The 25,194-nt window shown below is 34.3% G+C and overlaps 1 long non-coding RNA gene across 1 annotated transcript; it reads right to left on the bottom strand.

Moving 5' to 3' along the window:
* Positions 1–227: 227 nt before the first annotated feature.
* Positions 228–23,926, bottom strand: LOC129531469 (uncharacterized). The gene is made up of 3 exons (XR_010129994.1): positions 23,756–23,926; positions 15,949–16,012; positions 228–3,458 (listed from the first exon to the last, which is right to left on the bottom strand). It is a non-coding gene; the product is annotated as an uncharacterized lncRNA (long non-coding RNA).
* Between the last annotated feature and the right edge of the window lie 1,268 nt (positions 23,927–25,194).

Below are 25,194 nucleotides of genomic sequence, written 5' to 3' on the forward strand. Positions count from 1 at the left end.
TAAAAGTATACTCTAAAAACTGTAAGAATTAGGATACCAATACTAGGTAAGGTATTGAGGAAAATTAGTAAAGCTAATACTTTAATAAGTTCCTATGGAAATTTATTTATCTTTAATTATTATCTAGCTGACTATAACATTTGTGTATTGGTTTCAATTCTTCTTTTCTCTTTTGGTTAAATCTTCTGAATCTTGACCAAAGAACAAAGCTGAGACATCACACAAATGGACTGCAAAATATATTACAAAGCTATAGTAATCAAAACATTATGGTACTGGCATAAAAACAGACAGACACATTGACCAGTGGAATAGGATGGATAGCCCGGAAATAAACCCAGACATCAGAGTCAGTTGATTTTTGACAAAGGTGCCAATAATATACAATGCACAGTGTCTTTAAAAATGGTGTTGGGAAAAACAGATATACATGTACAGAAGGAAAATGGATTAAATATTTAAATGCAATTCCTGAATCTATACTACAGATACTAGAAGAAAGCACAGGGGGAAATCTCCATGGTATTGGTCTGGACAATAATTTCTTGTGTGTAATCCCAAAAGCACAGGCAACAAAAGCATAAATAGACAAACATGATTCCATCAAACTAAAAAGCTTCTGCACAAAAGGACACAATTGTGTCAAGAGAAAATGCACAGATTAAGAAAAATATAAAAATTATACATCAGATAATGGGCTCTTTTACAAAAGATACAAGAAACTCAAACTAATCCAAAACAATCCTATTAAAAATGGGCAAAGAACTCAAATAGACATTTCTTAAAAGAAGACATACAAATTGCCAATAGTTATATGAAAATGTTCAACATCTCTAATCATCAGAGAAAAGCAAATTAAAGTCACAAAGTTATATCACCTCACACCTGTTAGTTTGGCAATTATCAAAAAGATGAAAGATGGCTAGTGTTGGTGAGGATGCTGAGAAATGGGCACAGTTATGCTCTCTTGGTGGTATTGTAATTTAGTGCAGCCATTTTGGGAAACAGCATGAATCTTTATTAAATAACAAAAAATAGAATTACCATGTGATCCAACAATTCTGCTACAAAATATATACCCAAAAGAATTCAAATCAGTATGTTGAAGTGATGTCGATACTCCGAAGTTCATTGCAGCACTATTCACAATAGCCAATTCATGGCAACAACCTGTGTCTATCAATAGATAAAAATCAATGGATTTTTTTAAAAGTGGCAATATATACATAATGGAATACTATTCAGCCTTAAAAGAAACAGGAAAATATGTCATTTGCACTTAACATTTATGTTAAGTGAAATAAGTCAAGCACAGAGAAACAAATACTGTATGATCTTACTTATAAGTGGAGTCTAAAAAAGTCAAACTCTTGGAAATAGAAAATAGAATTGTGGTTACCAGAGGCTGTGGGGTAGGTAAGTGGATGGGGAAGGGGGAAATGGTCAATTGGTATAAAGTTTCAGTTAGAAGGAATAAATTCTGGTGTTTCATTGCACAGCATATTGACAATGTACACACAATACATCAAAACATCACATATTGTCTCATAAAATTATTCAATTATTATTTGCCAATTAGAAATGAAACATAACTTAAAAATTCTCCTAAGGACAGTAATGATTGTGTGCTATGAACCAAGGAGGAGAATTAACTCCATTTTCTGCACTTGGCATCCAGTATAAAAGGGAAAATAAATCCACTTGAATGTCTCCCTGGCATCTCAAAGACAAATTTCAATTTAATTAGACTCCTTATCCTTCCACCCTTCATTTCTACTTAAGTTAATGTCTATACACGTTTTTCAAACTTTGCTGATGGTTTCTCACTGTAAGAAACACATATAAACATTACACGTACGTATGTACAACTGAACCAAACGTTTCTCAAAACACCTTGTCCCTTAGTATTTGTGATTTATTTCCTATTTTCTAGTCTTTTTCATTTTAAAATACTGGTTGTGACCCATTGAATTGGTTTCCCATCCCACGGATGGGTAGCAACCTGAAATCTGGAACTCTCTGGGCTGCACTCTAAATAGCAGTCAACTTAGACAAGCTGCCTCAGGGGATCTTCAGGTGCTGCATGCAGCTGCCCTGAAATCCTCATTTCTGCCTCTGTAATATTTCCTAAACGCAGCCTACTCTCCAGCCCTCATCTCTCCTCTGGAAGATTTCAATAATGGATAATAATTATAAAAGCAGACAGTGTTTTTTTAAAGCTCCCTTAGTTTTTGTCTGCTAACAGCTAGTAAAACTTTTAGCTGGATTATTGATATTTTAAAATAGCTGAACTAATAAAATTACTTAATTTTAAGAGTTAAGATAAGCAAATGCTAATTTTGAATGCTTTTGCACTGTCTCTAATTTTCGACTTAATTCAAATTAAATTTTAACTCTCTCTGAAGAAGATAACGTATTCTTAGCTTACTTCAAGTCCCATTATTGTGTGTTGCCCAATGTGATGAATTTTGTATGTGATGAAGTGGGGGTTCTTTGCACCATAGTGCCATGTCTTACTTGTCCACTGATTGCTCTCAACTCTAGAGGTCAGGATTCATAATCACTCCAGAATATCTCGATCATTAGGTAGCATGGTATATGCAGAGGAAATTGGCCTGCAAGTTCGAAGACTGGGCTCTGTTTTTACCAGGTTAGTGCTTTTCTCTAGGTGGTAATTCTTCCTCTGCCAGGGAGGAAGCTGGGCTAAATGTCTGCAAGGTACCTTAGGTCAAGTTAACACCTACTTTAATTTAAAAACTGAACTCTCCCTTTCTTTAAAGGCTGCCATGTTTTTCAGAAAGTGTTATAAAAATATTTTATCTTATTGAGAGACACTTTATTATTTCATAGCTAATTCCAAACACCTAAATGTGGGGAATTTTATTTTAGATAGTTACATGAGTTTGCTGTGTACCTCATTCGGCTGATCTAATGAGTATGCTGGGAGACTCCGCAATAAAGGTAAATGTGCAAACTCAGATAATTTATAAGCATTCCACATGTTAAACAAAATTCTGGCCGGATCACATTTGCAACAGATGGCCTCTGATTAACAACGTTTCTTTCCCCTCTTCACAAGTAGTTAGATCAATCAATTTCTCACAAGGTAACTGTATTTATTCTAATACCAAAAAAGCCATTACTTTGTTGAAACACACAAATGTGCTGTGGCTAGATTTTTGAAATTATATCCTAAGTTGCATATGTAGTCTATTAAGTTTATGAAATCAAAGTCTTATAAATACTACTCAATAATTTTATCTCGACAAATGTATATAACAGCCTCTTATTTTAAGATTTCTAAACCAGAGAGGATTTCTTGTGTGGCATATAATCACTAGTTAATGATTCGACTCTGATTCCTGATGATCTCAGAACTGTAACTTCCAGCTCCATCGAGTTCTGTTTCAATCTCGAGACACTGTCTTGCTCCAACCACTCACTTGGTGAGAGAGTGCCTTTTCAGTTGGTCATGAGAGAAATGGATAAAGGGATAAAGATAAATGAAAACAAACTTATTATCTAGAAACAAATCTCTGCATATATTAAGCTCTAAGGTTCTGACATAAAATAATAATTAAAATTATAGTTGGGTAGTTGCCAGTTAAACATACATATATCTAAATTATATGTATATATAACATTAAAAGTGATTATTTTCCTATCAACATTTAACTTTTATTACTAATATAAATTTATTGACCACGAATATTACTGATATACTTTCTGACACAATAATTATTTGTTCTCATCAGTAAGTTGGTAGCCTAATCTCACACATAGGAATTAACGTTCTGTGTCACCAGTGTTTACCATATCACATGGAGGTTCTTCAGACATTTACTAAATGTATAGACATACACTAAGATGTTTTCAAACAGTGCTATGGGAACTTGGTGTTCCATTGAGGTGTTAGTCCTAATTGTTAAAATAATAATCAAAATGTTTAAAACCCACTATCCTACATATTTTGTATCTTTGTTTCCATCAACTAGTAAGCTGCATGCTTCTCTTTTTCCTGTATTTTCATTTCCATATTCTCATTCACTAGTTAACCTACCCATGGAATCCTGATTTTTCTCAATTTTCCTCTTTCTCCAACAGTCACATTGGTTACTCTCAGGTACCTTTGGCCATCTTTGGTAACTCATATTCTTACACTTACACACATACTCCTACACATATTTGTGAGTCTCCATTCTCTTGCATAATGCTGCCAGGTAGCATTCTCCTTTTTTGATATTTGTGTTGCAGGTTGCAACTGAGGCCAGTATTGTATGAGCAGTAAAATGAATTTACAAAGACAGTTGTAGGTAAAGAAAGGCAGATTCATTAGAGACAGTATGAAAATACATTGCAAGGAAGCAATGGGCAAGTCAGCAAGAGAGGAGCTGACTGCAAGGACACAAAGGCTTGCTGGAGATTTTATAGCATGGTGCTTCTGCTTTGTGCTAAAGAGGGCTCTATGCAGTACTGATAACACCAAGGTTGCAGTGAGCTAACTTGCATTCTTCCATCAGCTGAGGGTCTGGTGATAACTGGGCACAAGAGGACTATGTGTTCTGGACTATGTAGAAAGGCAGACTTAAAACTTATCTGCTTTCTCATTTTGCTTTCCCTTTGTCCAACCAGCCCAACTACTTCTCCCTAATTTAGGACTTCACAATTTGTATTAGTCACTGAGACCTGCACTACATATATTAAAGTAGCTAATAATAATCAGTGATGTCAGCAAGATCAATGAAGGGCAATTATGAATAAGACAAGAGAAAAGTAGTGGTGAGAAAAAATTACAACTAGAATGTTGGTTGACTAGTCCCTTTCATCCCTTGTACTTACTTTGACATGAAGATGCTTTCTCTGCTGAAATCTGCTCTATATCCATCTATGCACAGTGCCCCTATTTACATTAGCTCTTAAATATTCCCTAAAAGGCTTAAAGATTAAGAGAGTTTGGCTGCCTTTACAATTCTTACTTTGTTGCAACATCACGTAATTTTGTAGCATTTAAACTGCATTGAGTTACAGCAATAATAAAGTCTCCAACCATCCTATTCAGTCTGTGCTTTAAATGAGGTTAAATTTCTACTAGACCATCTTTGATATATTACACCCATGTATAAAATGAGGAGTTTGTGTTTTAAAACGTAATTCTTTTGGGAAATATTAAGACCCAACTTTTTCAAAAACATTGTCAACTGCACGTAAGTTTTATACTTAAAAGAGTGGAGAAATTAAAAGGTCATAATTATTGATAATATAAGTAAGGACAAATCACATTTTGCATATAGCAGATACTCCTAATCATTGGTGAAACATTATCACACATATTTAAATCATATTACACTTGAAAACCCAAATTATTTTGTAAACATATCAGGGAACCCAAAAGGTCAAGGGTTGTTTTTGCCTTATAACTATTATAATTCAAGGACTGAGAGGAATGATATATGTCATGTGATCTGGATGACACACAATCTCATCTTGACATCTTCAAAAGGACCACTAACCAAAAGAATATCCCTGTTACAGAACATTCATTAATACAAGTATATCATCTTTACACAAAACCTATGAGAACATTCATACTTACTCACTTATAAAATATCACTCTTTCACTACTAGGCCCCCACAGGCCCTTGGAAATTCAGTGGAAATCTGAGTTTCTTACATTTTTTTCTCTACTACAGCAAATTTTTATTTTATAAAAGCCTTTTCATTTTAAAGCCTGTTTTATTTTACATTCTAAATACAATCAGATATGTGGGTGAAAAGAGATAAATGTGTTGATGGGAAGCTTTAGTGATAAAGATAGAAATGGCATTTTACATTTTTTGTTTGAAAACAGAATAACAAAGATTGTAAAACCTGTCAAGAAAGAAATGTAGAATGAAGCATGTTTGGTAAATAAGTTTGTATACATGATGACAAAATTAATAACTGGAAATTTGAAAAGAGTTATTTTGCTGATTCTTCCACATTGTGGCAATAACAGGCTTGATATCCCCTTCTCTTTAAATAGATAATCCTTTTCTTGATTCCCCTAGGGAAATCAATATTAGGATAACACATTGAAATACAGGTGTATATTTCAGTGATGAGATATGCTTGCAAAAATAATTGGTATTTATTATTAGTTATATATAAAATCTTAGTTCACTAGTATCCATTTCCTTGATTTAATGAAAAATATTTTGCTGTGGGCATTGTCTTCACAAAGGGGCATGGTCTTGTCCATGGCCTAAGATTTTATCTGCCAAAGTTTGCATGTTGAGACTTCCTCATATGTTAGCCACATAGTAGGTTACAGACTGTTTCTGGTATTTTCATCACCTTTTCCGTGTAGATTACCCCCCAAAATCAGCAACTTCAACCATCCAGATCACGCACCTTCTGAAAAGAACCAAAGTTGCCCTAAAGTACAATTAATAAAGACATCTGGATTAGTATTTCCTTCTAGAGAGCCAAAATATTCCCATAGTACTTTTCCTGAATATTCCATGTGATATATATTTAGAATTTGCTCTTTGTGATGAAGAGATTTTTATGTTCCAAAATCAACTTTTCTCCAAGGTAGTTTGCTATTGTCCAATATAAACTTTTAAACACACACACACACACACACGCGCGCACACACACAGACACCAATATCCATACTTAAGATATTGTTTAAAGTTTCTGTTACCTTTGCAAAGCAGATTTGGGATTATTTTTACCAGCTATTTCCAACCACCTATTAGAGAGTACCTAATATGGTTTGGCTGTGTCCCCAACCAAATATCACCTTGAAGTTTAATAATCCCCACGTCAAGAGCCGGGCCAGGTAGAGATACGTGAGTTATGGGAGCAGTTTCCCCATACTGTTCTCGTGGTAGTGAATAAGTCTTACGTGATCTGACGCGTTATAAATTAAAGTTCCCCTGCACAAGCTCTCTTGTAAGACATCCTTTGCTCTTCCACCATAATTGTGAGGCCATCCCTGCCATGTGGGACTGTGAATCAATTAGACCTCTTTCCTTTATAAATGACCTAGCCTTGGGTATGTCTTTATTAGCAGCGAGAGAACAGACCGATGCAGTGCCTATGTTAAATTTTTAGGTAAGAAATTTGCAACTGTGGGAAGGTTTCCCAGAATGGTAAATTAGACACCTGACCAGATCACCATTTCCTAACATGGTTACCTTTGGCTATATTTCCCTCAGAAAGGAATCTGTTGAGACCATTTGAGGACATTAAAAGAAGAGATTAAATTTTAGCCAGACACAAGTTTTCTCCAGGAGACATCAAGTTTTATATAGCCCCTTACTGATAATTTATGACAGTTTCCTCCATGATTTAATCTCTCCATTCCATGAGACATGGCCTGGTTGCTGAAACCAAAACTACCTTCAATTATCAATTTGTTAGGCCTAGAAACTCCATATGTATATAAACACATGCCCACACACATATGTATATATGTGCATATGTATGCATATATTTCTGGAGCTGTAACATGCTTTCCATATATGTAGTTAGTATATCAGTGATGATGAGATTTAATTTCTGGTTTATCTGAGACTTCATAATAACCAGTAATATTTTACTGACATTCAATTATGCCTTAAAGTGAACTCAATAGAACTAGTATTTCGGTGAATAAGTCATAGAATCGGGCCCAGTTTGAATCTTTACCGCTTACTAGCAGTATTGTAGAGTTAAGTATTTAAGTTACTACTTCAGTATGGAGAGATAATATATCTGCTTCACTTCTATACCTCATTGACATAGAGTAATGAATCAAATTTTAACTTTTTCTCTAATTATATCTTATCCTTTCATTTTTAAGTTTCTTTTGATTTCCAACAATTCCTATTCTGAAAATATATTGACAGTTTAAATTTCCAAGTCCTATTAAGGCTGTTTTACCCATCCTTTTCCTTTTTAAGATGACATCTTAGAATAAGATGGCATGGATGTCACCATGAGATGGGGGTTTGTGGTTATCTTTGTCTCATGCTGGTCCTTCGGTGGCTCTCCACTGGCTGTGTGGAGGCTGGTATACCCTAAGATGAGGATAGTCTGTTCATATCCACAAGCATTCTACTAGTATGCATTAATGAGTTCTGTCCTCCTGGCCTAGCCACAATCCTATAGCTTTCCCTCGATGACTTATTCTCACTGAGGCCCAAGGAACTTTTCCTGAATTGTGACTGCAGGATGAATGAACCTTCTCAGTAGCCCTTAATATTCAAGATCCTTTGCTCCCACAGTGATAGCTACTAGATGTTCAGCTATGTTTTTATACTCTTTTCTAGAAAATGTAGGAATCTGTGGGTTCCTGTAAGGGTATATGGCTACAGTACAGCTTAGGAATGCCTTCCCGTGTTCATTTATTCTTTCTCTGCTCTTTCTCTGTCATCTCCGTATTGGCACATGACAGTGTGCACGACAATTTCTTCCCAGGTGGCCAAATGGTGGACAAGGATAAACTATCCTTGATTTCAGCTTTCTCTCTAAACCTATTCAATAAGCTTTCCTGCTCTAAGAACACAGTTTGGAAAGAGGCATTTCAGATACAGAGTCCCATATCTCTGATTTCTTTCATCTTACGTGCTTTGATGGACAGAAAGTGCAAGCTTCACATTTTCTCTTCCTGTCTAGTGTAATATTTACTTCTTTCTAAAGTTTCTTAAAGTATATAATGTCTTATGGGGCAATGAAAGAAACTAGATCTCTTGGGTTAAATTTCCAAGGAACCAGGATCTGATGTGGAAATATGTATGGAAGAGAGTTACTCGGGAGTCCTCTCAGGGAGAAAATTCAACATCTACTACTAACAACAAAAAAAGGAAAGAAGGACATCAAAATAGTAGGAGAAGGAAACTTCCTCAAACTCAAAAAAATGCCATCCGTAAAACTCAAAAATAAGAAGAGAAGGAAATCAAAATGAGAAGCAAACTTCCTTAAACTAAAAAAGGGCATCCATAAAAACATGTATCTGGCATCATGCTTAATTTGGAAATAATATGTTCCTCTGAGGTGATGAACAAGTCAGCATATCAACTATCACCAGTTCTAGTGCACAGTGTGCTGCAGATTTAAATTTGTAGGGTAAAACTAAGTAAGTAAAATAAAATAAAATGCATCCAGATTAAAAAACAGAAGAAATAAAATGCAGATCCATGTTCCATGTACAGGAAGCACAAGATATCAATATTGACCCTTTGTACCTCACACCACATTCTATAATTAATTTGAAATGGATCATATAGTACCTGTAAAACATTAAAAATTTTCTAGAAGGAAATATTTGCAGCCTTGTGTAGGCAAAGATTTCTAAGGGCACCTAAGAAAAAAACATAAAAGAAACTTCGATAAAATGATTATTATCAAAATTAAAATTTTTTCTCCTATAAAGGTCATATTAAGAAGTCTGCAATAGAATGAGAAAACTATTATATATATAAAAATATATAAAGCGTTATATCCAGAACATATAAAGAACTCTTACAACTCAATAGTAAAAAGTCTAGTAACTCAAGAACGTTACTATGTCTCACTAGGTCAAGCTCCTCATGACCACAGATTTAAGGAAATGTATAGTTGCTTAAATGTTTATAAGTAAATGTGTTATAGTAATCATTCCACTAATTCCATCTCTTTGCATAAAATTCACAGTTTACAAACCAAATAAAGTAAATTAAAGTTAGTTGTGCAATAACTGAATTATAGAGGATTAAGAATTGTCATTTTTCATTTGGAAGGGAAACTTCAGAATTTAATTTTTGTTTTACATGGCTTATATGTGTGCTAGAACAAAAGGAGATCTGGGAGGTGGGAGGTTCTTACTATTTCCATGACTGTGCGTAGGTTAAAATTTAAACCTTTTAATTAAGGCCATGTCTCCTAATGGGCCAGAATTCTACAAGTGTAACAGTTTAAGGGATTTGAGACAATTTTGCTGAATCCCAAGTAAGTACTGGCTCCATGAGTTTTCCTTCCTGCTCCTGCCATCCTCGACACTACAGGTTTACCCACTCCCCCTTTTTAGGGGAAATATTAATGTACTAAGCCATTGGTAATTTCCGTGAAATAATACCTTTTTCACAACGTATAATTTGGTTAGGCTGATTGAAGTCTTGAAACGCACCGAGTGGCATATCTGCTAAAAGACCAGGGGATGATATGCAGATTGTGATCTCTAGGCAGCTTGCCTTGAATAGCAATGAAAGCAACAGTAATGAGATTCCAAGGGTACATTGATCTGGATCTTGTCTTTTAATGATAGGCCACATTGGTTCTTCTTACCACTTATCTTAGCCAATGCTAATCCAGTTTGTGGAGACAGTGGAGACAGAACATTTCAGATCTTCATATGGGCTCTATTCTCTTATTTATAACATTCTGGGTGGGGGAATATAACATGTAACCACTGGAGGACAGCAGAGAGCCAGGAGCAGATGCAGTGGTGCCTTGCATGGACACATTTGGAGTAGCAGTTGATGCAGTAGTCTCTGTAGCCAGTTATCACACCCCTGAACCAGGCTCCAACTTAATTGGAGAAAAGAAAAATACTTAAGTGCTATCCATAAAAGAGATTTAGAATGTAGTCCTCTAGCCTATCATGATATTGGTATAAAATTTTGGATACTAAATGGAACAAGTAATACATAGAAATGGAAATAGTAAATGCTTCAGAATCAAACAAGTATTAATCTATTTAACACGTGTGTGTGTGTGTCTGTGTGTGTGTTTGTGAGATTTTAAACACCACTGCATTCAGACTAGCCAACAAACATTTCTTGAGTGGCTGCTATAAACCATGTACTCAGCTGGAATTTGTAAATAAGAAGATATAATGAAGTTCAGAAAAAGTTTTGAACAGAGAACTGCCATTATAAAAGGAATGTTTAAGGCAAATTCTCAAGGATGTAGAGACATGGCCTATAAATAATTTTAGCCCTAATTTAGACAGAGTAGTAGAATGTGAAGATGTTATCACAATGCCAGTATTTAACAGAAAATAGCAGAGGTAAAGATAGACAATGAGAACTAATTGGAAAGGATTAAATGAATTGGAAGATAAAGTATCAGAAGCATATCAAAATCGATACTATAAAATGCATCTAAGACATAAGGAGAGTGAGGCTAGAAAAACAAACTAAAATTTTAAAATTCTGGACTTATTTCTAATGTTATTGGAATAATTAAATATTATTCCAGAAAAATTGAATCAGTAAATTCAAGAGGGCAAAACAAGGGTATATCACTTTTTAAACTAAGAGTGGGAGGAAAGGGAATAAAAGTAAAAGCTGACAACTACTGTTTCACAAGTTTGAAATTGAAAGAAGAGAAATAAGATTGCAAAGGGGGTAACATTTTTAGAAGAGAAAGAGAAAATGTATGAAACTTAGATCCAATCATTGATATGTGTTAAATACTTCAAAAAGTAAATTTTAATTTGTTTTAGAAATAGCAATAGCTAAAACTAAAACCAAAACAGAAACACAAATCATTTTCTGTTTGAAGCCATAAACAACACATTGGAAACTTGTGATAAAAAATCATCCATGTAGATTCATATTATAATGAAGATCTTCTAGTACTTTCAATATCTCACTGGACAGAATCCAAAATGAGCCTACGTTAAACGAAGTTTTGGGCTGTTACGGTTTACAGTAACAAGAAGAATTTCACTTCCTAATTGTGTTTGGTGAGTTGGATGTAGCCCAAGTAAGAAATGTGTTGGTGGAGTGCCTGTGTTCATTTCATTAGGCTGCTAGGAGATGTTATAAAAATGACATATTACATTTATATACAAGTGTTTTTTCCACAGAGCTCTAAGCACTGTATCTTTCTCTGAAAGTTCTGCATACTTATTAACAACTACAATACTCTTGAGGGGAGAAGGTTATAGATATTATTTCTCTTTTTTGCTGGCAAGGGTACAAAGAAGCAATGTAATGTGTTCACAGAGACAGAGACACAGCAAGACAGTACTTGATTAGCTTAACCTGTATTTATGAGACATAATTAGCGTGCCTAGTATCTGCAGGAAATGTGGCAACTAGATTGAAGAACTACCACATCCACCAATGTGAGCAAGCTATGGGAAGAAAAGATTATGTGCTCACAACTTCTGTAATACAAAACTTTATCAAAGGAAAAATCTTATGAGATCTATGCTGACCAAATAGAGTAAAAAACTGGAGTATTTAAGCAAGCATCATGATATACCAATTTCTATACACACACACGCATACATTATATATATATATATATATAAAGTTCTGGGAGACATGTGCAGAACGTGCAGTTTTGTTACATAGGTATACATGTGCCATGGTGGTTTGCTGCACCTATCAACTAGTCATCTACATTAGGTATTTCTCCTAATGCTATCCCTCCTCTAGACCTCCATCCCCCAACAGGCGTCAGTGTGTGATGTTCCCCTCCCTGTGTCTGTGTGTTCTCATTGGTTCAACTCCCATCTATGAGAACATGCAGTGTTTGGTTTTCTGTTCCTGGATACACCAATCTCTATGCATATCTTTTCCGGACTTTGTAACTAGAAAACATATAATGAAAGTCTAAGGAAGGGTTTGAAAAGGAAACTGGCATGAAAAGAAATAATTGAAGCAAATTCTCATGGATGTAAAGAAATAAACTGTTAATAATTTTAGTTTTAATTTGGACATGGTAGAAGGGTAGGCCTTCTTTGGGTTTAGGTTAACCAGTTTCAGTTATCAAATATGTTTTTAAAATGTATGTGTTGATTTTTTTTCCAGGAGCACAAAGAAGGTAGAAAAAGGTCATAAAATGATTGAATGGACTTGGAAACTCTTATATTCCCATTGTCTACATGTTTAGTTATCAGGAAAAAAAATATGTGTACAAATTCTGGATTATATTATAGATTTTGGAAAGAAAATCAAATACAAAAAGTAACATTTTATGCTCTTGGCAAACCAACTAGGTATTTAGTGTTTATTGTTTCAAGGTAGCTTCAATAGCGAGAAAGTCTCAGTGTCTTAATTCGCTGAAGTCCAGACATTCAGTAACTCCTTTGCCTAATCAAAATAAGTCAGGATTTATTTCAAGTAATATTTTTCATCAAGCTTTGATGCTCAAGAAAGGGATAGTCAACTTTAGAATAAAATCTACTTTATACTCAGTACTTAAATTTTGTATTACAATACTCAGTCTTTTCTTGGAAATTTCATTAACTTTTCTCTTAAAATCAACTTTCTATACTTTAATCATTCTGTGAGTATTATTCTAGATAAATCTATACCTATTTATTACAGTAACAGAGGCAATGATGATAAGATATGGAACCATCAAATTTTAAACAAAAGCAATGCTTGTGATTTAAAGAAGAGTCTTAAAAATCAAACAGTTAAATGAAACATGGTAACGTGCATGATAGGATATTACACAGCTATTTGGAAAATATGTCTCGCTACATTCTTTATGTAATGGAAGTGAATCTGATATAGTATTTGACAAAAAAGTAATATACATAATAGTGCCTACAATATGATCTAAATATTTATAGAAAAATGCACTAACAAGTTAACTTTTTTAACTGATTGGTGAAGTTATTGGTGATTTTTATATCTTCATTATAACATATGATGCATTTTCAAAAATTTCCAAATGAGCTTGTATTACTTTGTCAGGGAAATATGAAATAAAAGTTTCATATTTACATTAACAAAAAAATCAAACTGAGATATGCAAAAGAAAAATAATGCTGGCCTGGCATGGTGGCTCATGCCCAAAATCCCAGCACTCTGGGAGGCCAAGGCGGGTTGATCACTTTAGGTCAGGAGTTTGAGACAAGCCTGGCCAACATGCCAAAGCCCCATGTGTACTACAAGCACAAAAAATTAGCTGGGCATGGTGGTGCATACCTGTAATCCCAGCTACTCAGGAGGCTGAAGCATGGGGATCACTTGAGCCGAGATTGCACCACTGCAGTCCAGCATGGGTGACAGACTGAGAGAGGCAGGGAAGGAAGGAAGGAAGGAATGAAGGGAGGGAGGGAGTGGGGGAGGGAGGGAAGTAAGGAAGGAAAGAAAGGGAGGGAGGGGGAAGAAAGAGAGAGAAAGAAAGAAAGAAGAAAGAAAGAAAAGGAGAAAAAAGAAAAGGAAAGGAAAGAAGGGAGGGAGGGAGGAAGTAAGGAAGAAGAAAGAACAAGAAAGAAAAAAAGAGACAGAGGGAGGGAGGGAGGAAGGAAGGAAGGAAGGAAATAAATCTGTGTTTGAGAACTATGATCTTTTTATCACTAATACCTTGGGATAAAACAAAGAATCATTTTGTGTGTTTCAGTGTTTGATAGTGTCGTGCTTCCAGCTTTAATATAATTCAGTTATGGCTTCCTTAATAGTACCAAACTGTTTTCTAAGTCACGTAAAAAAAAAACAAAACAAGTATTTAGTATAAAACGTTATTCAGGATCCAGACCTCCAATTAAACATTTTGAAGCATATATGGCAAATTATATCAACTGTGGCTATTGAAAGAGTGAAGTTGACTGTCATAGTGGCCAAAATCATTGACTCAATAGGCAAATAGTACTATCAAGATCTTCCAAAAAATTCTGCTGTTATAAGTCTCACTCTATTAATGTAGTTTATTTGCTTACTAAATGAATGTACAAATGGGTAAGCAAGAGTTAATGCTGATTCTTTAGACCAAAAAAAAAAAAAAAAGAGTTCAATTATTTTTCTGGAAGCAAAGCACACACAACCAAACAAATACCAAAAGTAGTCATTCAATTCTATCTTTGCATTAAAAAGGAGCTTTTAAATGTCATATGTTCAGAAGAGAAATCCTCTGTATTCTCTGTTAATGAGAGACATTTTAATTGAAATGTTTTTCATAAAGTTCATCTAAATTAATAATCACAATATATTAAAATATCCTTAAAGGTGGGAATTACATAGTTTTTAATATTTGAAATTAATTAGTGATAACTGGCACTCTTACCTATGAAATCGTTACTGTGAATAAGAAACTACCAAGGGCTACGTGGCTTAATTGATATTTAGATACTCATCTACTTTTAAATGTTTTATAAAATATCAAAATTTAAAATGTTTCAAAGTTCATCTTTTTGACCAAAAAGTTAAATTATAAATTTTCGTTTTGTGTAGAGATTAGGAAATATGCTATTTAGTCATCAGAAGAATACCATCGGTATGAAATACTTTCTAGTGTTAAGTACTATTTGTTATTAAATATACATTTTCAAAGACACATGTTGATTTATTCTCAGGTGCTCAGACAAGAAGGTAGAAAAATATAATTTTTAAAATTTGAATGGATTTGGCAACTCCTATTTTTCCCATCAGTCTAAATGCTTAATTATCTTATTCATCCATAAACTGTCTTCATTCAGAAATCCCATGTTAAATATTGTGTCAAGTTCTCAAAATAGCTTCTCCCTGATTCTTCAGGATAAAAGGTATATTGCAGATGTCATCTCCATGGCAGATTTCCTGTCTATTAAACCCATCAAATGAAATCCAAGCAGTGATCACAGCCCTTTGCTCTGGCATAATCTTAAACTCCCCTTTGCACGTGAAATGGTGGCCTGGAATGCAGTGAAACTGGGTAATAAGCATTGCATGGTCTTTTAGAGGGATATTGAAAGCTGCTCCTTCTATTTTATATATTGAACTAGTGTTTAGAATTGCTCAAATCAGTCTAACTCCTTGTACTTCAGTGTAATGCATACATTTATATAAGCAGCAACGCTGGAATTGTCAGAATAATGTTGTCTATTGATCATCGTATTCAAAATGTTCTTCTCTAGACTGAGAAGTCATTTCATTTTAATTACTGTCAATTCAAATTACATCTTTCTTTTCTCCAAGCAACTTTGCTACTTTTATGTTCAGCCTACTTTGGAAAATAATCACTGCCTTTCCTTCTGTAACCTAAGTAAATTAAACTTACGATTTTTAAATGTGGAAAGAAATGGAGTAGTCAAGTCCAATGATATAATTGGAAGTTCATATCCCTGCAAATAGAAGCATAAAATAAAATAAAACACTACCCTTTCTAGGCATATGATGAAATCTATTTACTGGAGATATATACACATACCACCTTTTCTTAAAATGTAAACTTATTTTATTCTTTCTTGCTCTTCAATATTTAATATTGGCCAGACTCTTCATTAATTCTTTGTTCATTCAACAGGTATTTACTAAATACCTACAAGGTGCCTGCAAGTGGTGTTACATGAATGAAAAAAAAATACATTTCCCTGCTCTGATAGAGGTTTAATCTTAGCATAGGGAAAAAGAAAAAATATATTAAACAATTACATTATATCATATGTTTGGAGGTGCTAAGTGCTTAGGGAACAAAACGGAATGGGGAAAACCTGGCTGGGGTGGGAATCACAGTTTTACATATGATGGTCAGGTACATGTTACAAAGGTAATAACTGAGTAAAGATTTGAAGGATGTGAGGGAATGACCCATGCAAAAAAAAATTTTTTTTTTCAGGGGAAACAGTCCCCAAGTACAGGAAACAGCCAGTGCAAATATTCTGAGGTAGGCACATTCCAGCATGATGAATAATTTTTCAGCCTATTGAACACTTTCTAAGGAGTTTTTCATCATTCAGGCCATTGGTCCAAATATTACTATTTGACAAAACTGAGAATAAAAGTAAGTCTCTCTCAAGTTCTCAAATCTCTCCAAGTTCCCAGGTATGAGGCTTAACGTGCCCTGCTTCAGAAATTTAGTTTTCACATTAGGAGGCCAAATTTATGAGCTAAGACCCTTCTTCAAAATTATGCTGAAATGTGAGTGTTGTATAATACTGCATTTGTCTTTTCTTAAATTGAGATATGCATAGAAGTAATCATGTTTAAAGTATCTGAGTCTTGCAATGTTTTTCTCAGTTTTTCAGGCTGTAGAATCCTCTGCATCTCAGATTAGCTTTTAGCAGTAAGATAGAGGCCTCAATCCTGTGTCTCTTCCTATGCAGTTTAATCCTAAACTAAAGATAAAGTCTTACATACTTTAATGAATCTTACTGCAAGTCTAAATCATGTACAGAACCCTGGTTTTAGAGAGTATTAGAAATTTAGTTTATAGTTTTATTTTTCTAACTTCTGCTAACAAAAACTTCCTAAAAGTCAATAGGAATAAGTATTAGGCAAATTAGTCTCATTCATAGATTTGTCTAAAACAACAAAAAAAGAAAGCAGTTTAGTTCTGTCTCTTTTTTTTGTTGTTATTGTTTTGCAACAGTGCATTTCAGCAGGGTAAAATACATGAATAAAAGACATCAATCTTTTAGACTGTCTTTAAAGCTGCATGTGGCTAATGACTGAGATGTTGCCAATTCCTGGCCAATGGAATTTGTGAGAAAATGTTGGATATACTTTCAGAACAATTCGTTAAAAGGAATTGATCCAGATAGAAGGCCCACCTTGTCCTTTTCTTAGTTTCTTCCTTTTACTGGTCCAAGTGTAAGTGGGATGACTGAGGCTCTAGACACCATCATGGGCCAGCAGGCGATCTTGCTGATGTATATGTGGCAGAGCAAAAATAACTGAGCCTAATCCTTGCCGACACCACTGACTTCTCATGCCAAGCCATGAACTTCTTACTACTGGACTTCCTTATTTTAAAGAAATAGTTTCATTTTGTTTAGTCTATTTTAATTTGGTAATTTTTTTTCTTTATGAGTTCTTATTCACTCCTTACTAGTACAATCATCTCATCCAATCTTTTAAAACATTTTTGAAATGATGGACATAGGTAAAAATATCTATTTTCACCACTCCAAATTAGAAGGCAATCGTGTGATTTTGAGTGATTTTTGTCAACTTTCTGAAAGGCTATCTTTCATTAGCTTGTGTCAGCTAGCCTTAGATACCTTAATTGGCTGAAACTACCCTCAACAGATTTCCCTATATTTCTGATTAGTTACCAGTGCTGATGTAAAATTTTCCCTTTAAAATGTCAATTATTTCAGTGAACTTCTAGTAGAACTGCTACCTTACACTGAATTTTCCAATGTGCTCATTCATATATGTATTCCCATGTATGCACATGGATGTATGTTCATGTGTGTATACATATATACACAAAAATAATGCATACTTATGATGTTTGTAATTGCATAAAAAATTTGTTGAGCATCTATTATATGCTAGATATAGGAAATTTAAAATGTCTTCAGAGATCATAAATAGGTTTTACTTGGATCAATGTGGCTAAAATGTAAAGTGAAGAGAAGGTTTTGAAAATACAATGACTGGGAAAGTTATGCTAAATAGAGAAATTCAAATTAGGTCTAATAGAATTTGATTCTAGAAAGATGACTACTCTTCTAAAATAAAACGAAAACAACAGACTGTTCTCTTTAAACTCAGAGCAAAGAGAAAATCCTTTACATAATACAAAGTTCTTGTTCCAGTTCTTTGAGTAATCTCTCTGAGTCACATAAGTCAAAACAAACTAAATATTGGAATAGAATGAATTCAAATAAATTAAAAATTGGAACTTGAAACCAGTGGCTTCACTTTTTAATTTTTGTTACTTTCCTTTAACATCAAATAAGCAGTGAATTTTTATTCATACCATGAACAACATTACTTCCTAATGTGAGTGGAATATAACACAAAACACAAATAATCTGACCTTAATTCTGTTACTGGTTAGCCTCAAGGAATGTTACAGTAATGTATTGTGTTCTGTCTGTACAAATCAATGAATTCTGAAGAATAAAAAAAGCAGATATTTGAAAACTATCTTTAACTGCATATTTTATGCTGATTTTAAGCAGCAGCATGCATCTCAAAAATTCATATGCTGATTCATTACATAATGGAAAGGATACTGTATTTGGAATCAAAATCCTGGGTGAGAATTTTTGCTTTACCACTAATAATAAAACCTAAGGGAGTGATTGAACCAATTCAGCCTGTATTTCCTATCTGTAAGAGGGAAAAATAATGCCTTCCCTATGTTACTTTCACAGTTGTTGGGTAGATGTAACTTAGGGCCATGGAAGAGCCCTAAATCTAAATCAGAATATCTAAGTTCCATTCCTGACTCTATCACTGATGCCCTTCATAACCTTAATTACAACACTTTTCTGATCTTTTCCTCATTTGGCTTACTTCTAAATGAAAGGCTAAGTCACATGTGTGTTATTGATATTAGTACTTTCTAGTTAGATTCTAAAGTAATTTCAAACTTACAGAAATAATGTGAGTAGCAAAAATAATTCTCATACTTTATGCAGATTCACCATTTTTTAACATTTTGTCACAATTGTTTTATCATTCTTCCTTGCATATATATACACACACACATTTTGATATGTATATATGATTTACATAGAAATATATATTTGAGAACATTACATATATCATTTCCATTTATACTTCATTATGTATTTCCTAAGGTATAAAACTTACACTAACTTCACTGAAGTATTCAGGTTTTTAATATTTTAACTATAAGCAACACATGTGAATTATACTGTGAAATCTAAAGCACTACTAAAATTATAAGTTGTTTTTCTTAAGAAACTAGCCCAAAAATATTTTATAAAAGAGCTAGCTATTTTTCAAATAAAAGTTTGAACCTACATTTTTATAGATTTGGAAACAATGTACCTGGAATATACCTAGAAGAAAATGTAATGATTTCCAATTCTAATTTGTACAGGTAATAGAAATATATGTACAATTTCTGGCAGTCTAAAAATAATTTATATTACTCATAGGGAAAATATTTCATGTATCACATCATTTGAGTCAGGTTTAATTAATCAAATATAATAGTACTTTAATCACATAGGTAGACTATTAAAATAAACAATGGTCAGTCCTGAGAATGCATTTTTTTCTACTCTAAAGGTTTAATGTTTTATGCATAGTCGCTTTAGTACATCAAATGTGTAGAGTATATTTAATACAGCATTCTTTTCAATAGAATATTGTCAATTGCAAATCATGTTTAAATCAGCTAATGGAGAGATTTGTGCGTGCTACTCCTTCCCACACACCAGCCAGAAAACATGTAGCCATGTTTGAGATGACAGGAGAATGCTTATTTGAATTTAAATCATGTTTAAGGCAGAGCTACATTAAGCAATGGCTCCATAACTAATGAATTTCTTTGGAGAAATTGCTAAATATTATACCATCATACTCCAATTTTTTAAAAACATATCTAGCAAATTCATTTGAAAGAAAACAACAACTCATTCTTTTGGGAGATATACCTAATGCTAGATGACGAGTTAGTGGGTGCAGCGCACCAGCATGGCACATGTATACATATGTAACTAACCTGCACAATGTGCACATGTACCCTAAAACTTAAAGTATAATACAAAAAAAAAAAAAAAGAAAACAACAACTGAATTAGCTCTTAGGACAGACCCACTCCAATGGAGAAAGAAAACACACCTACCACCTCTTCACTGCTTCCAGGATGCCAAATTTTGATGTCAACTATTGTTTTCTTTCTGTTACCATAGTGAATGATAGAATGGATTGCTAAAGTCCCTTGGAGAAAGATTTCTTTCTTTTTAAAACAAACGTTATTTTTTTTTTTTCTGAAGAACAATGCTATGCGCACAATGTAGTACTTTGAAGTCTTTAGGATTTTGATCATTATAATTTCCTGAAGCATACATACAAAGCTCTTTATCAAATACTTTTTCAAAGCTCTCTGGTAATTATATACTAGCTGATTTTATATTTTATTTAAAAATGCATTTCACAAGTTTTATTCCAAACTACACAACCATGTCCGTTTTTGTTCACCCCTCAAGCTCCATCCCAATGCCCCATCTTCCACAGAGTCACCTCTGTTTTGAAAAATAATGCTTGAACATTTCAGCAACCACAAATCTTTATCTGCACCTCTAATACGGCTCCAACTGCTTTCTATATGATGGTATGTTAATTTGTGTGCAATCTTCATCTCTTCTTTCACAAAGGATTCTTGTCTTATTAATATTTGAATTATCCACAAGTTTTTAAAAAGTCTGAATTAATACTAAATTAAAAGTAACCCCTCTGAAATTTCAAAACATAAAAATCTTTTCAAGCATTTTTAACTTATAAATATATCGTATTTTCTTCCACATTTTTCTGTCTCCCAAACAAAATTGTACAAGTTTAAATAACATATTAAGACACTCTTTAATGAAGTTTAAATAATATATTAAGACACTGTTTAACACAACTTTCCATTTCTGAGATTTTCCCCCTTACAGTTTATGGTAAAATCATAAAGGATCTACAAAATGGGAATTTAATGAATGAATATTATTTTCAATCTTCCCAACTCAGATACCAATATATTTTGTTAACAGTATATTAATACTTGCTATATCTCATTAAATTATATTTTTTATTTATGTAAACAGGGCCCAAAATAATTTACTTCTCAACTGCATAAATAAAGCCAAACTATTAGCGTAACTAAAATAAAGCATGGTGTATCTGGCATTATAAATGACAATGACCTGTCGAGTGATTTGATGCTGTGCTAAACTCTGGAGTCATGGAAATATTAAAGCTCATGGAAACAATGCAGTCAGAGTTCCAAAAGACCTTACAGTTGACTGGCGCTCAGATGTCTGATAAAATGCAGTAGAAATAGTACAGATTTATAAGCAAGAACACATATATTATAAACAAAGGGTGTATTTTTTTTTTTTCTTTTTGAGACAGAGCCCTGCCCTGTCACCCAAGCTGGAGTGCTGTGGCGAGATCTTGGCTCGCTGCAACCTCCACCTTGCAGGTTCAAGCGATTCTCCTGCCTCAGCCTCCCGAGTAGCTGGGGTTACAGGTGCCCGCCACGGCGCCCAGCTAATTTTTGTGTTTTTAGTAGAGGCGGGGTTTCTTTCTTTCTTTTTTTTTTTTTTTTTGAGACGGAGTCTCGCTCTGTCGCCCAGGCTGGAGTGTAGGGGCGCGCGATCTCGGCTCACTGCAAGCTCAAGGCGGGATTTCACCATGTTGGCTAGGCTGGTCTTGAACTCTTGACCTCAGGTGATCCACCTGCCTCAGCCTCCCTAAGTGCTGGGATTACAGATGTGAGCCACCGCGCCCGGTCTAAAGTGTGTGTGTGTGTTTTTTGTTTTTTTTTTCAAGGGAGCCAGGTTTGTTTTCTGGAACACATATTCTGCATGCCTTCTATATTCTTTAGAAATATTCTTTACCCAGAAATTTTCTAGTTCAGCCTGAGTTTCTCAAGAATTGGAGAACATTTTTGAGTTTATAATTATTACCATTCCTGGTCAGAAAAAGAGAAATATATTTACTGTAATAACAGTCAAGATAATATATAACAACTTTCCTATAAGGTTTTCCAAGTTCCTTAATATGACATTGCCTGAAAAAAGTATAGTGCTAGCTAGGTGTGTGTTTAACATTTAGAATGCTGTGCACTCCAAATAGATATTAATCCACAGCAACTGCGGTGAAAATTGAATATGTTACCTTAATAGAAATTTGTCTCAAAGGAAAAAAAAAATCTTATTTCAATTTATTAAATACCTCAACAGACCATTGTTTGGCAAACAGAATTGTGTATAAATAATCATCCATCAAATAGGAAAGCATAGTATTGACAGAGAAAATGTACTTCATTTTAACCTGTCTGTAAGTTCTCCTTTCTTGAGAAATGAGAATTTCATTATAAGAATTATAAGAAAATATGTATTTCACTACCAGAATTTCACTATAAGGTTGAATGATGAGCAAGTATTAATTATGTGTGTATGTGTATACAAGAGAAAGAGTGAAAGACTGAGAAATGAATGAAGAGTAAGTGTCTTTTCTAATAAAACAGCAACATAAGCAATGTTAATATATTGGGCAATATGTGGGGCAGGAAGAGACGGAGAGAGTGGAAAAGACTGTCGTGATAGGGTACAATGACATTAGTGACACTATCAGCTGTTGTAAGCTTGAATACGGTTCTGATAATGGAGATGCAAATTGTGCCAGTCCAGAAAAAGGCCAAGATGGATATGTAACTTTTTACCAGCAAAGTGGAGAATTTGTCAGCTTCTGCACATCTGTGAAAAGATTTTCTGAGTCATCAACTATACTTTGTCATAAACTTGTTCATGTCAAGCAGAGAGATGAAAAGTTCAGGGGAGCTCTCATCTCTACCATGAAGTTCACCTCTTCCTTAATTTCACTGGTAAGCATTGTAACTTTAAAATCTTGTCCTTATAAATTATTTATAATTATATATGTAATTTAGGAAAATCCATACATGGCAGTTTAATGCCTCTGAATAGCTTACCAAATGCAGAACTTCATTTTGTAGATATTCTTTCAGAATCTTTATGTAATAGAACTTTAATTTTTATTTTAAAACAAACATGTATTTATGGCCTGATAGAATTCCTTATTTTCTATATAATAAAGAAGATACTAACAGAGGTTTTGGTATTAGGTAACATGTAGACAGCATAACCTGAAAATGCTCATGGCAGAAACTTAGAGGAACTCCAATAGTCTCCCTTCCTCCATAGAACTAGAACTCTAATTTTAGAATGCTGGCTGCTTAAATGCTACAATTCTCAGGAAGCTTCCAGGAAGTGTAGCCATATACCTAACATCTGACATATAAAGCGAGAAAGAATAATATATGCAACTTTGAGGATGTATCTTTGAAAAGAAGGAAATGCCTTCTTTCTTCTCTACCTCCAATCTGCTCTGGAAAAATGAAAATGTTAAGTCCAATTTGGAAATCGTGTTACCGGTGGAGGGTCTTGACTGCAAATTGTCCAGGTTCTTGGCATTTTGAACAAATAATTGGACAGAATGCACAGCAAAGCAATGAAAGAATGAAGCAATGAAAGCAAAGATTTATTGAAGATCAAAGTACACTCCACAAGGTGGGAGCTTGCAGAGCAGCTGTTCAAGGACCCTGGTGACAGAATTTTCTGGGGTTTATATACCCTCAAGAGGTTTCCCATTGGTTCACTCGAGTGACCTGTGACTAGTCTGATTGGTTGAAGAGGAGGCCCACGACCAATCTTATTGGTTGCAGCAGGGGACCAATCAGAGGTACTTTCATTTTCCAACTGCCATGCAACAACTGCGAGGCAGCAAAAGGAGGGGTTACAACTGCCAGCAGCAACTGCCCTGCAGAATAAAGGAGGGGTTGAAAAGGGAGTAGCCTCTGATATCGAGTCAGGCAGAATCAGTCTTAGGCTCCCTGCCTCCAAACCCTATTCTCCTTGCCTCGCTTGAGACCATGGCATATAGTATAGAAATTATGTAGAAGAAAGCTGAAATAAATCTTACATTCTAGATAGATATGTAAACCTAAGCTACCTTCATCAGGACCTAGCTTTTCTCTTACATGAGAAAGAAAGAAACTCTTGTGGTTTAACAAATTTTATTTTTATTTACTTTTTTAATGCTTTATTTTTAAGTAACTGAAGATTCACACACAGATGGGGAAATTAATATTCAGAAATTCCATAAACTCTGCGGCCATTTTTCATCAGTTGTGACACCTTGCATAGCCATAGTATAAAATCACAAAGAGGAAACTGGAATTTTGAGTCTTTCTTACAAACTTATTTAATAAAATAGTATTTATTTAGAATGTGCAACATTTGGATCTCTGTTTTAAACTTAAACCTAGCTGTTCCACTTTATGGTACAATTTACTTAGAAATACTGGATTTAGTATTTTTAAGTCCTTTAAAAATTATAAATGCTCTCACATAAAAGACTACTAGAGATTAAAAGCAAAGAGGAGACAAAAAAATTATAGCCACAACTAGAGTGCTTAGCTCTCAAACTGAAGCAAACCGGACAGATCTGGGGTGAAGGTGGAAAGGTTCCAGTCTTCTCATTGATGAAAGTGGGTTTTAGAGCAATATGGGAGCTGAAGATGTAGCCTACGGCCCTCGAAAAACTGGAGAGCAGCTCTACCAAAGTGAAAGAGTGGATTAAAGCAAAATTAACTAATGCAGGATGGGTGGCCAGGACAGAAAAGAAATGCTCCCAAGCAAATTCACAATCAACTGCCTGGCCTACCCACAGTCTGGGGTTCACATTTGTATTATTTGGATCCATCAGGGTGCCTTGGGCCGTAAAAAATCAACATAAAAAGATTGGTCCAGGCTAGTGATACTCCTCAGGCTTCTGGAATAGTTACATATATGCTCTTTGAAAATGAACA

The sequence above is a fragment of the Gorilla gorilla genome, chromosome 12 (assembly GCF_029281585.2).
Source record: "Gorilla gorilla gorilla isolate KB3781 chromosome 12, NHGRI_mGorGor1-v2.1_pri, whole genome shotgun sequence".
Lineage (NCBI taxonomy): Eukaryota > Metazoa > Chordata > Mammalia > Primates > Hominidae > Gorilla > Gorilla gorilla.